Source organism: Rutidosis leptorrhynchoides, chromosome 1 (assembly GCF_046630445.1).
Source record: "Rutidosis leptorrhynchoides isolate AG116_Rl617_1_P2 chromosome 1, CSIRO_AGI_Rlap_v1, whole genome shotgun sequence".
Taxonomy (NCBI): domain Eukaryota; kingdom Viridiplantae; phylum Streptophyta; class Magnoliopsida; order Asterales; family Asteraceae; genus Rutidosis; species Rutidosis leptorrhynchoides.
In genome coordinates, this window is record NC_092333.1 from 374,947,221 (window position 1) to 374,965,205 (window position 17,985).

Below are 17,985 nucleotides of genomic sequence, written 5' to 3' on the forward strand. Positions count from 1 at the left end.
AATGTGTTTATTGAATTAAGAAACTCGGAATGATATATATAACAATTATCGTTATAACAACGTCTTACTAATTACATATGAATCATATTAAGATATTGTTACACTATTTTTAATCATGATAAATGATAAGTAAACATGTCATTATGTATATTAACAATAAACTACATATGTAAAAACAAGACTACTAACTTAAGGATTTCGAAACGAGACATATATGTAACGATTATCGTTGTAACGACATTTAAATATATATATATATATATATATATATATATATATATATATATATATATATATATATATATATATATATATATCATATTAAGATGAAAGGACCCGTTCCTATACATTATAAACGATTCACAATAGTTGATTACATCGCGAGATATTTGACCTCTATATGATACATTTTACAAACATTGCATTCGTTTTTAAAAGACAAACTTTCTTTACAACGAAAGTTGACGGCATGCACACCATTTCATAATACATCCAACTATAATTGGCTTAATAATAATCTTGATGACCTCAATAACTCGAATACAACGTCTTTCAAAATATGCCATGAATGACTCCAAGTAATATCCTTAAAATGATCTAATGCACAACGGAAGATTTCTTTAATACCTGAGAATAAACATGCTTTAAAGTGTCAACCAAAAGGTTGGTGAGTTCATAGGTTTATCATAACAATCATTTCAATATATTAATAGATCACAAGATTTCCGTTTATAAATATATGTACACTCGCAAGTGTATAAAAGTATTCTATAAGTTGTAGGCACCTGGTAACAAGCCTTAACGTTCATGTTTTACCCTCTGAAAGTACACCGAATCAGGTGTGTTATATAAACCTCGAAGTACTAAAGCATCCCATAGTCAGGATGGGGTTTGTTAGGCCCAATAGATCTATCTTTAGGATTCGCGCCTACCAGTCATACACCAGTAGTTATAGTTACCAAGCTAAGGGGATATTTCTGGTTTAAACCCACGTAGAATTAGTTTTAGTACTTGTGCCTATTTCGTAAAACAGTTATAAAATATGCATGTATTCTCAGCCCAAAAATATATAATGCAAAAGCATTTAAAAAGGGAGCTATGAAAACTCACAATACTGTATTTCGTAGTAAAAATACATATAACGTCATTTAACAAGTGCAAGGTTGGCCTCGGATTCACGAACATATCAATATTGAGATTCAATATTGCAGGAAAGTACGTAGACGCAACGGAGATGATAAACACTAGATTGACCTCACGAGCATACCCATGAACCATACCCATCACCTCCATAGCTATAACCCATAATTTCCTTAGCTTCGACTCATTCAAAAAAACTATTTTGAAATCACTCGGACAGCACTCCGTCGTAATATTTTATGTATACTAATAATATCTTGAAATAATACAGAGCAATATATATATATATATATATATATATATATATATATATATATATATATATATATATATATACACACACATAAATCGATTGATAGAGTTTAGAGAAATATATTTTCAAGTTTCTATGAAATAATGAAACCTATTGAATTCTATTTATAATAGATTTTTGAATTATTAAAGTGAATTATTAAAGTATGAATTGTTAAAGTGAATTATTAAAGTATGAATTATTAAAGTGAATTATTAAAGTATAAATTATTAAAGTGAATTATTAAAGTATGAATTATTAAAGTGAATTATGAATTATTAAAGTGAATTATTAAAGTGAATTATTAAAGTATGAATTATTAAAGTTAAAGTAAAGTAAAAGTAAAAGTAAAGTAAAGGTATAGTTAAAGTATAGTAAAAGTATAAAAACTATGTATGTATAATACGCGTATAAATATATATAATATTAATTTAAATCGTTATATATATTTAATGAAATAAAATATAAATATTGTTATATTTATTATACTGGTTAAGTAATGAGTTATCAAAAGTGATTCTAGATATTTATAAAAGTTATATACGTTTTAATAATAAAGTATTTTTTAAACTGAAAACGTCTTTGTACGTTTGAAAATAGATTAATAGAATATTATGGAAACCAATTTTCCACTAACTTTTGTCTAACTTTTGTAAATGACACTTTTTGTTTTTATTTATAAATAGCTTTACAAATTATTCTGAATATCGTTAAGAGGAATAGATTTTCTCAAATCATAGTGGACCTCTCAACAGAGACTTGTAATCATAATTCAATGTTTCTGATAATTCAATCATTTAATATATATTTTTTTTAATTTCGTGAAAAATCATATTGAAACAAATACGTTCGTGTAAAGTATTATACGTTTAATACTTTATTAATATTCTCAAGTTATAATATATATATACATAACATATCTATTTATATATAACGGTTAGTGAATCGTCGAAATTTGGTCGAGGTTATAATGAATGTATGAACACAGTTTAAAATTCTTGAGATTTAACTTAACAAACTTTACTTATCGTGTCGGAATAATATAAAGATTAAAGTTTAAATTTGGTCGGAAATTTCCGGGTCGTCACAGTACCTACCCGTTAAAGAAATTTCGTCCCCAAAATTTGATAGAGGTCGTCATGACTAACAATGAGAATGTTATTATAACGATTATAGAGCTTTATCATGTTCAAAAAGAATGGATAAAATATTTCGATTACTCGAAGCGTGTGAGTGAAGTTATCGTAAATGAATGAAATAATATAATAGTGATTCGTTGTATCTTTTAACGTCATCACGATTGATCTCCGAAAAGAAAATCTTTGTAATCTATATTGGATTGGATTATTCGGCGATTAAGGAAATTATGATCCTCTTCGAATTAATGCGATAATCTATTTTGATTTCTCTGTCGGATATTTCACTATAAATCCACCTCATTTGTTTTCTTACAACTCACACCTTCTCAACTCATATTTTAAAGTATTTGTCAATATGCTTCATCCAGTGCTGATTCTTGATATACTCCTCACTTTCATATCTGTCGCTCTTCTTTTTCATCTGCCTCTGGAAGAATCTATTTACTTCTACTATACTCTTGGTTTTATAGTGTTTTTAGTTCTCCCGTGTCTTTATATTGCTATATGCATTGATATATATGATTTGTGATTTCTAGGTTGTTGTTGGGTTTTATATCTTCCCTTATATTTCAAAGTCCTTGCTTCTTCTATAATCATTGTCATCCACAGTTAATGCTCTCTTCTATTTGCTATGATTTATACTCCCATTTCTAGTTCGGAGCTTTGTCCTTTCGTTTCTTCTTCTTGCGATTAAGCACCGCTTGTAATGGTCCAGAATTCGCAGATATAAATTTCGGAATGAACATTGTTAATGTTCTAGGAAGGAAATTGTAATGACACGATCTTGACTTGTCAAATTACCAGAATACCTCGGAAAAGGCCGAATCATCAAGAAATATTTTCTTGATATTTAGAGATCAAAGAGAATACAAGAGTCGTGTAACATAGCACACGATGATGTTATGATCTGTGAATCATCATGTTCCATTTAGAAACTCAGAATGAATTACTGTAATATAATCACGTTGATCAAGTGTCATTATATTATACTAACTCATGCTTCAGCTCCCAACACTTCTTCAAGAATATTCCTATTTTAAACTCGAATGTTTCAGAATTTAGAAACTAAAATAGTTTCTTTTATGATATAATACAGATAGCGCGAAGAGGTAAATGATTTCAAATAAGAATAATTATAAAAATATCTTCAGAAGTATGGATGATATTTATAATGAAAGATATGATGATATCTTAGAATGTCTAATATCAAAGGATGATGAAGGATATTATCCGCAGGGATTTAGAGTCAGGAGCAAGGTATTCGTTAATGACTTCAGCAAATACCGAATCATTTGGATTCTTTGAAGGCAGGTTCAGCCTTTGTGATTTGTCCAAGGCAGGTTCAAAGAATGTAAGTCTTGGAGGTAGACGTTGTGTGTATATGTAATTGTTGATGTAGACATGCTTCGTGGTTTCAAAATACTGATTGCTGATTCTCAATAATTGGTATGGCAATTCTTGTTATAAGGTACGAATGAGTATATGATAGGGTTTCGATAATTATAATGATTTTTTTTTTTTTTTTTTGGAAGTCAAAGATCAGTGAAGTTGTTGGTAAGTTTATTGCTAATGTGGTGAATATAAACGATTCCCCGGTAACGTTGGCGAAAGGGCAACGTATCTATTGAGGTTATAATAAGACTGTTTTGATTGAGAAGTCGAAGTTGACTTGCTAGAGATGTGACAAAACTGTCTATTTTGAAACGGAATTGAAAAGTTATTTTAGCTAGTAAATGCCAAAGGGTCTAACACGGATACTGTAGTGACCCAAACTTTTCCATGTTTATATATATTAATTGAGATTGATATTTACATGATTAAATGTTTCCAACATGTTAAGCAATCAAACTTGTTAAGACTTGATTAATTAAAATATGTTTCATATAGACAATTGACCACCCAAGTTGACTGGTGATTCACGAACGTTAAAACTTGTAAAAACTATATGATGACATATATATGGTTATATATATAGTTAACATTATATTATGATAATTAAACATATCATTAAGTATATTAACAATGAACTACATATGTAAAAACAAGACTACTAACTTAATGATTTTGAAACGAGACATATATGTAACGATTATCGTTGTAACGACATTTAATGTATATATACCATATTAAGAGATATTCGTACATCATAATATCATGATAATATAATAATTTAAAATCTCTTTTAATATTATAAACATTGGGTTAACAACATTTAACAAGATCGTTAACCTAAAGGTTTCAAAACAACATTTACATGTAACGACTAACGATGACTTAACGACTCAGTTAAAATGTATATACATGTAGTGTTTTAATATGTATTTATACACTTTTGAAAGACTTCAATACACTTATCAAAATACTTCTACTTAACAAAAATGCTTACAATTACATCCTCGTTCAGTTTCATCAACAATTCTACTCGTATGCACCCGTATTCGTACTCGTACAATACACAGCTTTTAGATGTATGTACTATTGGTATATACACTCCAATGATCAGCTCTTAGCAGCCCATGTGAGTCACCTAACACATGTGGGAACCATCATTTGGCAACTAGCATGAAATATCTCATAAAATTACAAAAATATGAGTAATCATTCATGACTTATTTACATGAAAACAAAATTACATATCCTTTATATCTAATCCATACACCAACGACCAAAAACACCTACAAACACTTTAATTCTTCAATTTTCTTCATCTAATTGATCTCTCTCAAGTTCTATCTTCAAGTTCTAAGTGTTCTTCATAAATTCTACAAGTTCTAGTTACATAAAATCAAGAATACTTTCAAGTTTGCTAGCTCATTTCTAATCTTGTAAGGTGATCATCCAACCTCAAGAAATCTTTGTTTCTTACAGTAGGTTATCATTCTAATACAAGGTAATAATCATATTCAAACTTTGGTTCAATTTCTATAACTATAACAATCTTATTTCAAGTGATGATCTTACTTGAACTTGTTTTCGTGTCATGATTCTGCTTCAAGAACTTCGAGCCATCCAAGGATCCGTTGAAGCTAGATCCATTTTTCTCTTTTCCAGTAGGTTTATCCAAGGAACTTAAGGTAGTAATTATGTTCATAACATCATTCAATTCATACATATAAAACTATCTTATTCGAAGGTTTAAACTTGTAATCACTAGAACATAGTTTAGTTAATTCTAAACTTGTTCGCAAACAAAAGTTAATCCTTCTAACTTGACTTTTAAAATCAACTAAACACATGTTCTATATCTATATGATATGCTAACTTAATGATTTAAAACCTGGAAACACGAAAAACACCGTAAAACCGGATTTACGCCGTCGTAGTAACACCGTGGGCTGTTTTGGGTTACTTAATTAAAAACTATGATAAACTTTGATTTAAAAGTTGTTATTCTGAGAAAATGATTTTTATTATGAACATGAAACTATATACAAAAATTATGGTTAAACTCAAAGTGGAAGTATGTTTTCTAAAATGGTCATCTAGACGTCGTTCTTTCGACTGAAATGACTACCTTTACAAAAATGACTTGTAACTTATTTTTCCGACTATAAACCTATACTTTTTCTGTTTAGATTCATAAAATAGAGTTCAATATGAAACCATAGCAATTTGATTCACTCAAAACGGATTTAAAATGAAGAAGTTATGGGTAAAACAAGATTGGATAATTTTTCTCATTTTAGCTACGTGAAAATTGGTAACAAATCTATTCCAACCATAACTTAATCAACTTGTATTGTATATTATATAATCTTGAGATACCATAGACACGTATACAATGTTTCGACCTATCATGTCGACACATCTATATATATTTCGGAACAACCATAGACACTCTATATGTGAATGTTGGAGTTAGCTATACAGGGTTGAGGTTGATTCCAAAATATATATAGTTTGAGTTGTGATCAATACTGAGATACGTATATACTGGGTCGTGGATTGATTCAAGATAATATTTATCGATTTATTTCTGTACATCTAATTGTGGACAACTAGTTGTAGGTTACTAACGAGGACAGCTGACTTAATAAACTTAAAACATCAAAATATATTAAAAGTGTTGTAAATATATTTTGAACATACTTTGATATATATGTATATATTGTTATAGGTTCGTGAATCAACCAGTGGCCAAGTCTTACTTCCCGATGAAGTAAAAATCTGTGAAAGTGAGTTATAGTCCCACTTTTAAAATCTAATATTTTTGGGATGAGAATACATGCAGGTTTTATAAATGATTTACAAAATAGACACAAGTACGTGAAACTACATTCTATGGTTGAATTATCGAAATCGTATATGCCCCTTTTTATTAAGTCTGGTAATCTAAGAATTAGGGAACAGACACCCTAATTGACGCGAATCCTAAAGATAGATCTATTGGGCCTAACAAACCTCATCCAAAGTACCGGATGCTTTAGTACTTCGAAATTTATATCATGTCCGAAGGGTGTCCCGGAATGATGGGGATATTCTTATATATGCATCTTGTTAATGTCGGTTACCAGGTGTTCACCATATGAATGATTTTTATCTCTATGTATGGGATGTGTATTGAAATATGAAATCTTGTGGTCTATTATTATGATTTGATATATATAGGTTAAACCTATAACTCACCAACATTTTTGTTGACGTTTTAAGCATGTTTATTCTCAGGTGATTATTAAGAGCTTCTGCTGTCGCATACTTAAATAAGGACGAGATTTGAGTCCATGCTTGTATGATATTGTGTAAAAACTGCATTCAAGAAACTTATTTTGTTGTAACATATTTGTATTGTAAACCATTATGTAATGGTCGTGTGTAAACAGGATATTTTAGATTATCATTATTTGATAATCTACGTAAAGCTTTTTAAACCTTTATTGATGAAATAAAGGTTATGGTTTGGTTTAAAAATGAATGCAGTCTTTGAAAAACGTCTCATATAGAGGTCAAAACCTCGCAACGAAATCAATTAATATGGAACGTTTTTAATCAATAAGAACGGGACATTTCAGATACGTGTCGAACTATGACTTGGGTTTTGAGAGTTTTTCAGGTGTATAACTGTGGGTAACATGTGGTTGGATCATCATCTCGATTATTCCTTAGTTGAAGTGTCTTCAGGAATTTCGAAGGGTTTGAGCACATATTGTAATCGTTAATACATATGATGTTTTAACACAGGTTTGAAGTCAAAGTATAACTTTGAAAGATATAGGAATCTAAGAGTGATGATACTGGTTATATTTCGAATTGAATTATGCGATTTCAAAATCAGAATATGTAATTGAATTTGAATGAGTATGATTGTTTTGATTTATATGAAAGAATGGATATTGTTGTGAAAGTAGGGAGTATAGTTGATGATTGCTGAATTAATTTCAAAAAATGTAATATATTAATTGTGAATTTATATATCTCTTGAGTATTACCTACCCGTTAAAAATTTTTCACAATTAATATTTTGTACAAAAGAAGTTTATTACAGTCTTTATGAAAATATATGTGTATATTTTCTTTAGATGTAATATAGATTTAATGAGTTAATATTAAATTAAACTCATTTGTTTTATGGTTGGAACTAGAATTGAGTAATCCCTAAAACTTTATAAATTGCATAAGTATTTCTTCAATAATATTGAAATTATGAATCATTACTTTGTTATTTGTTGGTTTTCGTGAAATTCTTGTGAACTTCGCAAGGTACGAATGATGTTATTTGAAAAGTTTCGAGTACATCGATGATGAAAGTGTAAAATCAAACATATATTCGAATAATATACTTGATTTATTATGAATTGGATTTTTATTGAATTGAGACAGAGATTGTAATTAACGATGGTTAAGTTGCGAACGAAGGACGTACATCATTGCATATTTGTAATATGAATTAACTGAGTAGTTAAGATTCACACATAATAGCTTAGTACGGGAAGATTTATTATGGTTTAAAAATTTATACATATAAAATATACATATAAATCTTTCGATTGGAAATGAGTATTAACTTCATAACTCGTTGATACAATATATTTGTTGTTGATTCGTAATGATGTCCACAATGATTCTTGAACTGACAGAGTTTGTGATGTTACAGGTGCTGTTGATTCTGACGATACTGACGGCACTGACTGTATTGATGATGCTACGGTCCTGTTGATGCTGTTGGTAAAACAAATCTAGCTTGTAAATCGTACACCATTTTCGATCAAAGTTTCTACTCTACCATCTCCGTTCACTCATCCGATTTACGGTTAGAATTAAATAATCTCTAAGATTTTGGAGATTACATAACTGCCGCAGAGATATCTCTTCAATGAAGTTTATGAATTAATACTTCATCGTTTGTTGTTGTTGATATTCCTGGATATTTACAGGGGTATGACGTTGATGTTTGAGATACAGATTGTGATGTTGCGGTGTGGGATGTGGATGTTGTTATTGGTGGTGGTGATGGTACTGTTGGTGTTGCTGATGGTGGTACTGTTTATGCTGCTGGTGCTGCTGCTGGTGTTTGTAACCTTTGCACCATATTCTCCAAAGCCACTACCCGAGCGCGAAGCTCGTTCACTTCTTCTATTACACCGGGGTGATTGTCGGTTCGGACGAGCGGATAAATAAAATCTAGAATTTGGTGTAGTATGTAATCGTGACGAGATACTCTAGAAATAAGAGAGAAAATGGTGTTTCGGATAGGTTCGCCGGTAAGTGCTTCAGGTTCTTCGCCAAGAGGGCAATGTGGTGGATGGAAGGGATCACCTTCTTCTTGTCTCCAATGATTAAGGAGGCTACGAACCCATCCTCAATTCATCCAGAATAGATGATGACTAATTGGTTGATCCATTCCGGTCACACTGCTTTCGGAACTTGAGTGGGATTCCATTTCGGAATCCGAGGGACTTGAACTAATGACGAATTCCATTTCGTACGATTGAATAAAGAATTTTTCGATATGAAATGATTTTCCGGCTATCGGGTGGTATTCTAATTATATAGAGCAAAAGGTTTCGTAGATTACGGAGGAATTTACGGAATATGTCAGGCAAAGTTTACAGTAACAGATACGCTAAGATATGAATTAGCAGATACGCTAAGATATAAATTTTGTCTATACACAATTCATGCAATCAATGCAATAAGATGTGTCTAGACTAAGAATGATAAGCAGGTAATTTTCGACAAGAATGATGAGCAAAACTTTTGAAATGCAGACACGGTCGAAGTCCAGACTCACTAATGCATCCTAACGACTATCAGTTAGACACACTAATGCAGACCTGGTTCGCTAAGACCACCGCTCTGATACCAACTGAAAGGACCCGTTCATATACATTATAAACGATTCACAATAGTTGATTACATCGCGAGGTATTTGACCTCTATATGATACATTTTACAAACATTGCATTCGTTTTTAAAAGACAAACTTTCTTTACAACGAAAGTTGACGGCATGCACACCATTTCATAATACATCCAACTATAATTGGCTTAATAATAATCTTGATGACCTCAATAACTCGAATGCAACGTCTTTCAAAATATGCCATGAATGACTCCAAGTAATATCCTTAAAATGATCTAATGCACAACGGAAGATTTCTTTAATACCTGAGAATAAACATGCTTTAAAGTGTCAACCAAAAGGTTGGTGAGTTCATAGGTTTATCATAACAATCATTTCAATATATTAATAGATCACAAGATTTCCGTTTATAAATATATGTACACTCGCAAGTGTATAAAAGTATTCTATAAGTTGTAGGCACCTGGTAACAAGCCTTAACGTTCATGTTTTACCCTCTGAAAGTACACCGAATCAGGTGTGTTATATAAACCTCGAAGTACTAAAGCATCCCATAGTCAGGATGGGGTTTGTTAGGCCCAATAGATCTATCTTTAGGATTCGCGCCTACCAGTCATACACCAGTAGTTATAGTTACCAAGCTAAGGGGATATTTCTGGTTTAAACCCACGTAGAATTAGTTTTAGTACTTGTGCCTATTTCGTAAAACAGTTATAAAATATGCATGTATTCTCAGCCCAAAAATATATAATGCAAAAGCATTTAAAAAGGGAGCTATGAAAACTCACAATACTGTATTTCGTAGTAAAAATACATATAACGTCATTTAACAAGTGCAAGGTTGGCCTCGGATTCACGAACGTATCAATATTGAGATTCAGTATTGCAGGAAAGTACGTAGACGCAACGGAGATGATAAACACTAGATTGACCTCACGAGCATACCCATGAACCATACCCATCACCTCCATAGCTATAACCCATAATTTCCTTAGCTTCGACTCATTCAAAAAAACTATTTTGAAATCACTCGGACAGCACTCCGTCGTAATATTTTATGTATACTAATAATATCTTGAAATAATACAGAGCAAATATATATATATATATATATATATATATATATATATATATATATATACATAAATCGATTGATAGAGTTTAGAGAAATATATTTTCAAGTTTCTATGAAATAATGAAACCTATTGAATTCTATTTATAATAGATTTTTGAATTATTAAAGTGAATTATTAAAGTATGAATTATTAAAGTGAATTATTAAAGATGAATTATTAAAGTGAATTATTAAAGTATGAATTATTAAAGTGAATTATTAAAGTATGAATTATTAAAGTGAATTATGAATTATTAAAGTGAATTATTAAAGTGAATTATTAAAATATGAATTATTAAAGTTAAAGTAAAGTAAAAGTAAAAGTAAAGTAAAGGTATAGTTAAAGTATATAGTAAAAGTATAAAAACTATGTATGTATAATACGCGTATAAATATATATAATATTAATTTAAATCGTTATATATATTTAATGAAATAAAATATAAATATCGTTATATTTATTATACTGGTTAAGTAATGAGTTGTCAAAAGTGATTCTAGATATTTATAAAAGTTATATACGTTTTAATAATAAAGTTCTTTTTAAACTGAAAACTTCTTTGTACGTTTGAAAATAGATTAACAGAATATTATGGAAACAAATTCTCCACTAACTTTTGTCTAACTTTCGTAAATGACACTTTTTGTTTTTATTTATAAATAGCTTTACAAATTATTCTGAATATCGTTAAGAGGAATAGATTTTCTCAAATCATAGTGGACCTCTCAACAGAGACTTGTAATCATAATTCAATGTTTCTGATAATTCAATCATTTAATATATATTTTTTTTAATTTCGTGGAAAATCATATTGAAACAAATACGTTCGTGTAAAGTATTATACGTTTAATACTTTATTAATATTCTCAAGTTATAATATATATATACATAACATATCTATTTATATATAACGGTTCGTGAATCGTCGGAATTTGGTCGAGGTTATAATGAATGTATGAACACAGTTTAAAATTCGTGAGATTTAACTTAACAAACTTTGCTTATCGTGTCCGAATAATATAAAGATTAAAGTTTAAATTTGGTCGGAAATTTCCGGGTCGTCACATAAGATATATTAATATATCATAATATCATGATAATATAATAATTTAACATCTCATTAGATATAATAAACATTGGGTTAACAACATTTAACAAGATTGTTAACTTAAAGGTTTCAAATCAACATTTACATGTAACGACTAACGATGACTTAACGACTCAGTTAAAATGTATATACATGTAGTGTTTTAATATGTATTCATACACTTTTTAAAGACTTCAAGACACTTAACAAAAATGCTTACAATTACATCCTCGTTCAGTTTCATCAACAATTCTACTCGTATGCACCCGTATTCGTACTCGTACAATACACATCTTTTAGATTTATGTACTATTGGTATATACACTCCAATGATCAGCTCTTAGCAGCCCATGTGAGTCACCTAACATATGTGGGAACCATCATTTGGCAACTAGCATGAAATATCTCATAAAATTACAAAAATATGAGTAATCATTCATGACTTATTCGCATGAAAACAAAATTACACATCCTTTATATCTAATCCATATACTAATGACCAAAAACACCTACAAACACTTTCATTCTTCAATTTTATTCATCTAAATGATGTCTCTCAAGTTCTATCTTCAAGTTCTAAGTGTTCTTCATAAATTCTATAAGTTCTAGTTTCATAAAATCAAGAATACTTCCAAGTTTGCTAGCTTACTTCCAATCTTGTGAAGTGATCATTCAACTTCAAGAAATCTTTCTTATTTACAGTAAGATATCTTTCTAATACAAGTTAATACTCATATTCAAACTTTGATTCAAGTTCTATAACTATAACAATCTGATTTCGAGTGGAAATCTTACTTGAACTTGTTTTCGTGTCATGATTCTGCTTCAAGAACTTTCAAGCCATTCAAGGATCCTTTGAAGCTAGATCTATTTTTCTCATTTCCAGTAGGTTTATCCACAAAACTTGAGGTAGTAATGATGTTCATAACATCATTCGATTCATATATATATTAAACTACCTTATTCGAAGTTTTAAACTTAAAATCACTAGAACATAGTTTAGTTAATTCTAAACTTGTTCGCAAACAAAAGTTAATCCTTCTAACTTGACTATTAAAATCAACTAAACACATGTTCAATATCTATATGATATGCTAACTTAATTATTTAAAACCGAAAAACACATAAAACACCGTAAAACCGGATATACGCCGTTGTAGTAACACCGCGGGCTGTTTTGGGTTAGTTAATTAAAAACTATGATAAACTTTGATTTAAAAGTTGTTCTTCTGGGAAAATGATTTTTCTTATAAACATGAAACTATATCCAAAAATCATGGTTAAACTCAAAGTGGAAGTATGTTTTCCAAAATGGTCATCTAGACGTCGTTCTTTCGACTGAAATGACTACCTTTACAAAAATGACTTGTAACCTGTAATTCCGACTACATAATTATAATTTTTCTGTATAGATTCATAAACTTAAGTTCAATATGAAACCATAGCAGTTGGATTTACTCAAAACGGATTTAAAGTGAAGAAGTTATTGGTAAAACAAGATTGGTTATTTTTGCTTGTTGTAGCTACGTGAAAATTGATAACAAATCTATATTAATCATATCCTAGCTAACTTATATTGTATTATACATGTATTCTAATATATTATGTAATCTTGGGATACCATAGACACGTATGCAAATGTTTTGACATATCATATCGACCCATCTATATATATTAATTGGAACAACCATATACACTCTATATGCAGTAATGTTGGAGTTAGCTATACAGGGTTGAGGTTGATTCCAAAAATATATATAGTTTGAGTTGTGATCTAGCCTGAGATGTGTATACACTGGGTCGTGGATTGATTCAAGATAATATATATATCGATTTATTTCTGTACATCTAATTATGGACAACTAGTGTAGGTTACTAACAAGGACAGTTGACTTAATAAACTTAAAACAGTAAAACGTATTAAAAATGTTGTAAATATATTTTGAACATACTTTGATATATATGTACATATTTGTTATAGGTTCATGAATCGACCAGTGGCCAAGTCCTACTTCCCGACGAAGTAAAAATCTGTGAAAGTGAGTTATAATCCCACTTTTAAAAACTAATATTTTGGGATGAGAATACATGAAGTTTTATAAATGTTTTACGAAATAGACACAAATAAATGAAACTACATTATATGGGTGAATGATCGAAGCCGAATATGCCCCTTTTTCTTGGTAACCTAAGAATTAGTAAACCGATCTACTAATTGACGCGAATCCTAAAGATAGATCTATTGGGCCTAACTAACCCCATCCAAAGTACCGGATGCTTTAGTACTTCGATGTTGTTTTTATCATGTCCGAAGGATTTTCCGGAATGATAGGGGATATTCTTATATGCATCTTGTTAATGTCGGTTACCAGGTGTTCACCATATGAATGATTTTTATCTCTATGTATGGGATGTATATTGAAATATGAAATCTTGTGGTCTATTATTATGATTTGATAATATATAGGTTAAACCTATAACTCACCAACATTTTTGTTGACGTTTTAAGCATGTTTATTCTCAGGTGATTATTAAGAGCTTCCGCTGTTGCATACTAAAATAAGGACAAGATTTGGAGTCCATGCTTGTATGATATTATGTAAAAACTGCATTCAAGAAACTTATTTTTGATGTAATATATTCTTATTGTAAACCATTATGTAATGGTCGTGTGTAAACGGTATATTTTAGATTATCATTATTTGATAATCTACGTAATGCTTTTTAAACCTTTATAGATAAAATAAAGGTTATGGTTATTTTAAAAATGAATGTAGTCTTTAAAAAACGTCTCATATAGAGGTCAAAACCTCGCGACGAAATCAATTAATATGGAACGTTTATAATCAATATGAACGGGACATTTCAGAGAATACATGCACTGCTTTTATAAATGTTTTACGAAATAGACACAAGTAATCGAAACTACATTCTATGGTTGGATTATCGAATCGAATATCACCCTTTTTAGTCTGGTAATCTAAGAATTAGGGAACAGAAACCCTAATTGACGCGAATCGTAAAGATAGATCTATTTAGCCTAACAAACCCCATCCGGGTTACAGATGCTTTAGTACTTCGATTTTATCATGTTCGGTGAGAGTCCCGGAATGATGGGGATATTCTAGACGCGTTCTGTTAATGTCGGTTACCAGGTATTCACCATATGAATAATTTTTATCTCTATGCAGTTTTTGCGAAATGCCTGATATGAGATGATGTTTATGAAAAATGGAAATGAAAATCTTGTGGTCTATTAAAATTATGAAAATGATCGATTATGTTAAACTAATGAACTCACCAACCTTTTGGTTGACACTTTAAAGCATGTTTATTCTCAGGTTTGAAAGAAATCTTCCGCTGTGCATTAGCTCATTTTAAAGATATTACTTGGAGTCATTCATGGCATATTTCAAAAGACGCTGCATTCGAGTCGTTGAGTTCAACAAGATTATTATTAAGTCATTTATAGTCGATATATTATGAAATGGTATACATGCCTGTTAACTTTCAATGTAATGAAAGTCTGTCTTTTAAAAACTAATGCAATGTTTGTAAAATGTACCATTTTGAGGTCAAATACCTCGCAATGTAATCATATGTTATTGTATTCGTCCTTATGGATTAGGACGGGTCGCTTCATGTGGTATCATAGGGGTGGTCTAAGAGAACCAGGTCTTGCATTAGTGTGTCTAACTGATAGTTTCTTAGATGCATTAGTGAGTCTGGACTTCGACCGTGTCTGCATGTCAAAAGTTTTGCTTATCATTTTTGTCAGAAATTGCCTGCTTATCATTCTTAGTCTAGACACATCTTACTGCATTGATTGCATGAATAGTGTATAGAAAAATATTCATATCTTAGCGTATCTGCTAATTCATATCTTAGCGTATCTGTTACTGTAAACTTTGCCTGACATATTCCGTAAATTCCTCCGTAATCTACGAAATCTTTTGTGCTATATATAGATATTCTATGTAATTAGAATACCATCCGATAGCCAGAAATCATTTCATATCGAAGAATCCTTTACTCAATTGTACGAAATGGAATTCGCCACTAGTTCAAGTCCCTCGGATTCCGACATGGAGTCCCACTCAAGCTCCGAAAGCAGTGTGACCGGAATGGGCCAACCAATCAGCCATCATCTATTCTGGATGAATTGGGGATGGGTTCATAGTCTACTTAATCACTGGAGATAAGAAGAAGGTGATCCCTTTCACCCACCTTATTGCCCTCTCAAAGAGGAACCTGAAGCAATTACCGACGAACCTATCCGAAACACCATTTTTAGCCTCATTTCTAGAGTATCTCATCACGATTATATACTATACCAAATTCTAGATCTTATTTATCCGCTCGTCCGATCCGACAATCATCCAGGTGTAATAGAAGAAGTCAACGAACTTTGCGCCTGGGTAATAGTTTTGGAGAATATGGTGCAAAGGTTACAAGCACCAGCAACAGCACCGGCAGCAACAGTACCACCAACAAAAACATCAACAGTACCATCACCACCACCAACAGCAACATCCGCATTCCACACCTCGATATCACAATCTGTACCTCGAGCATCAACATCGTACTTACCATAGATACCAAGGAGTACTAATAAGAATCAACGATGAAGTGTTGATTCATAACTTCATTGGAGAAACGTTCTGCGACAATTATGTAGTCTCTAAAGTCTTAGAGATTATCTATTCTAGCTCTAACCATAAATCAGATGAGTGAACAGAGACAGTAGAGTAGAAACCCTGACCGGAATGGTGCACGATTTACAAGCTAGACTTGTTTTACCAACATCAACAGTATCGTTAGCATCACCAGCACAGTCAGTGCCATCAACATCGTCAGAATCAGCAGCACTTATAACATCATAAACTCCATTAGTTCAAGAATCACTGTGGATATCATCACAAATCAACAACAAGTATGTCATATCAACGAGTTATGAAGTATTAACTCATTTCCACTGAAGGATTTATATGTATATCTTATATATATAAATTTTTAAAACATATTAAATCTTTCCGTACTAAGCTATTATGTGTGAATCTTAACTACTCGATTAATTCATATTACTAATATGTTATGATGTACATCTTTCGCCAGCAACTTAACCATCGATCTCTGTATTAATTCAGTGAATTCCATTTCATAATAAATCAAGTGTACTATTCAAATATACGTTTGATTGTACACTTTCATCATCGATGTACTCGAAACCTTTCGAACAATATCATTCGTATCTTGCGAAGTTCACAAGAATTCCACAAATACCATGTAACGACCCGACTTTTTCGACTTGCTTTTGTGCCTTGTGTTTTTGCGGAACTGCGTATTTGTGCGTACTGTGCTACTTTATACTCTGGAATCTTTATACACATGTCTTACTTTCATTTATGTGTTAAAACGTACCTTTAAGTACGTAGGATACTTAATTTGTTCACCGAAAACCTTTATGACCGTTAGTGTCACTTGACGTTACGAACAAACTGCGTACTGCGTACACGTTTAACTTTTGTCGTAATTGGAATATTATGACTAGGAAATCTTAATTATTATTTCATATTAATAATTACTTGGGTTTATGGATGCTTAATTACGCGTAGTAATTTACTTATGCTTACTAGTTAGTCTTGTTGGACTTTCTACCTTGTTGGGCCTTAGCCCACCCTACACTAGTTAGTGGACTATTTAATTAGCCCAATTATTATTAGCTAGTGACCCATTAATATGTAAGACAAATGCCCATTTATTTGAGGGAACATGCTAGCATTTATGTCAAGTATTATCCTTAATGTTGCATAGGATCCTAACATAAGCACCAACTTTAGACAACCATTAACAAAAAAGCAAACTTTTGTCCCCCCTTGTCCCCCCTAATTCCAACGGCTACAACACCCCTCC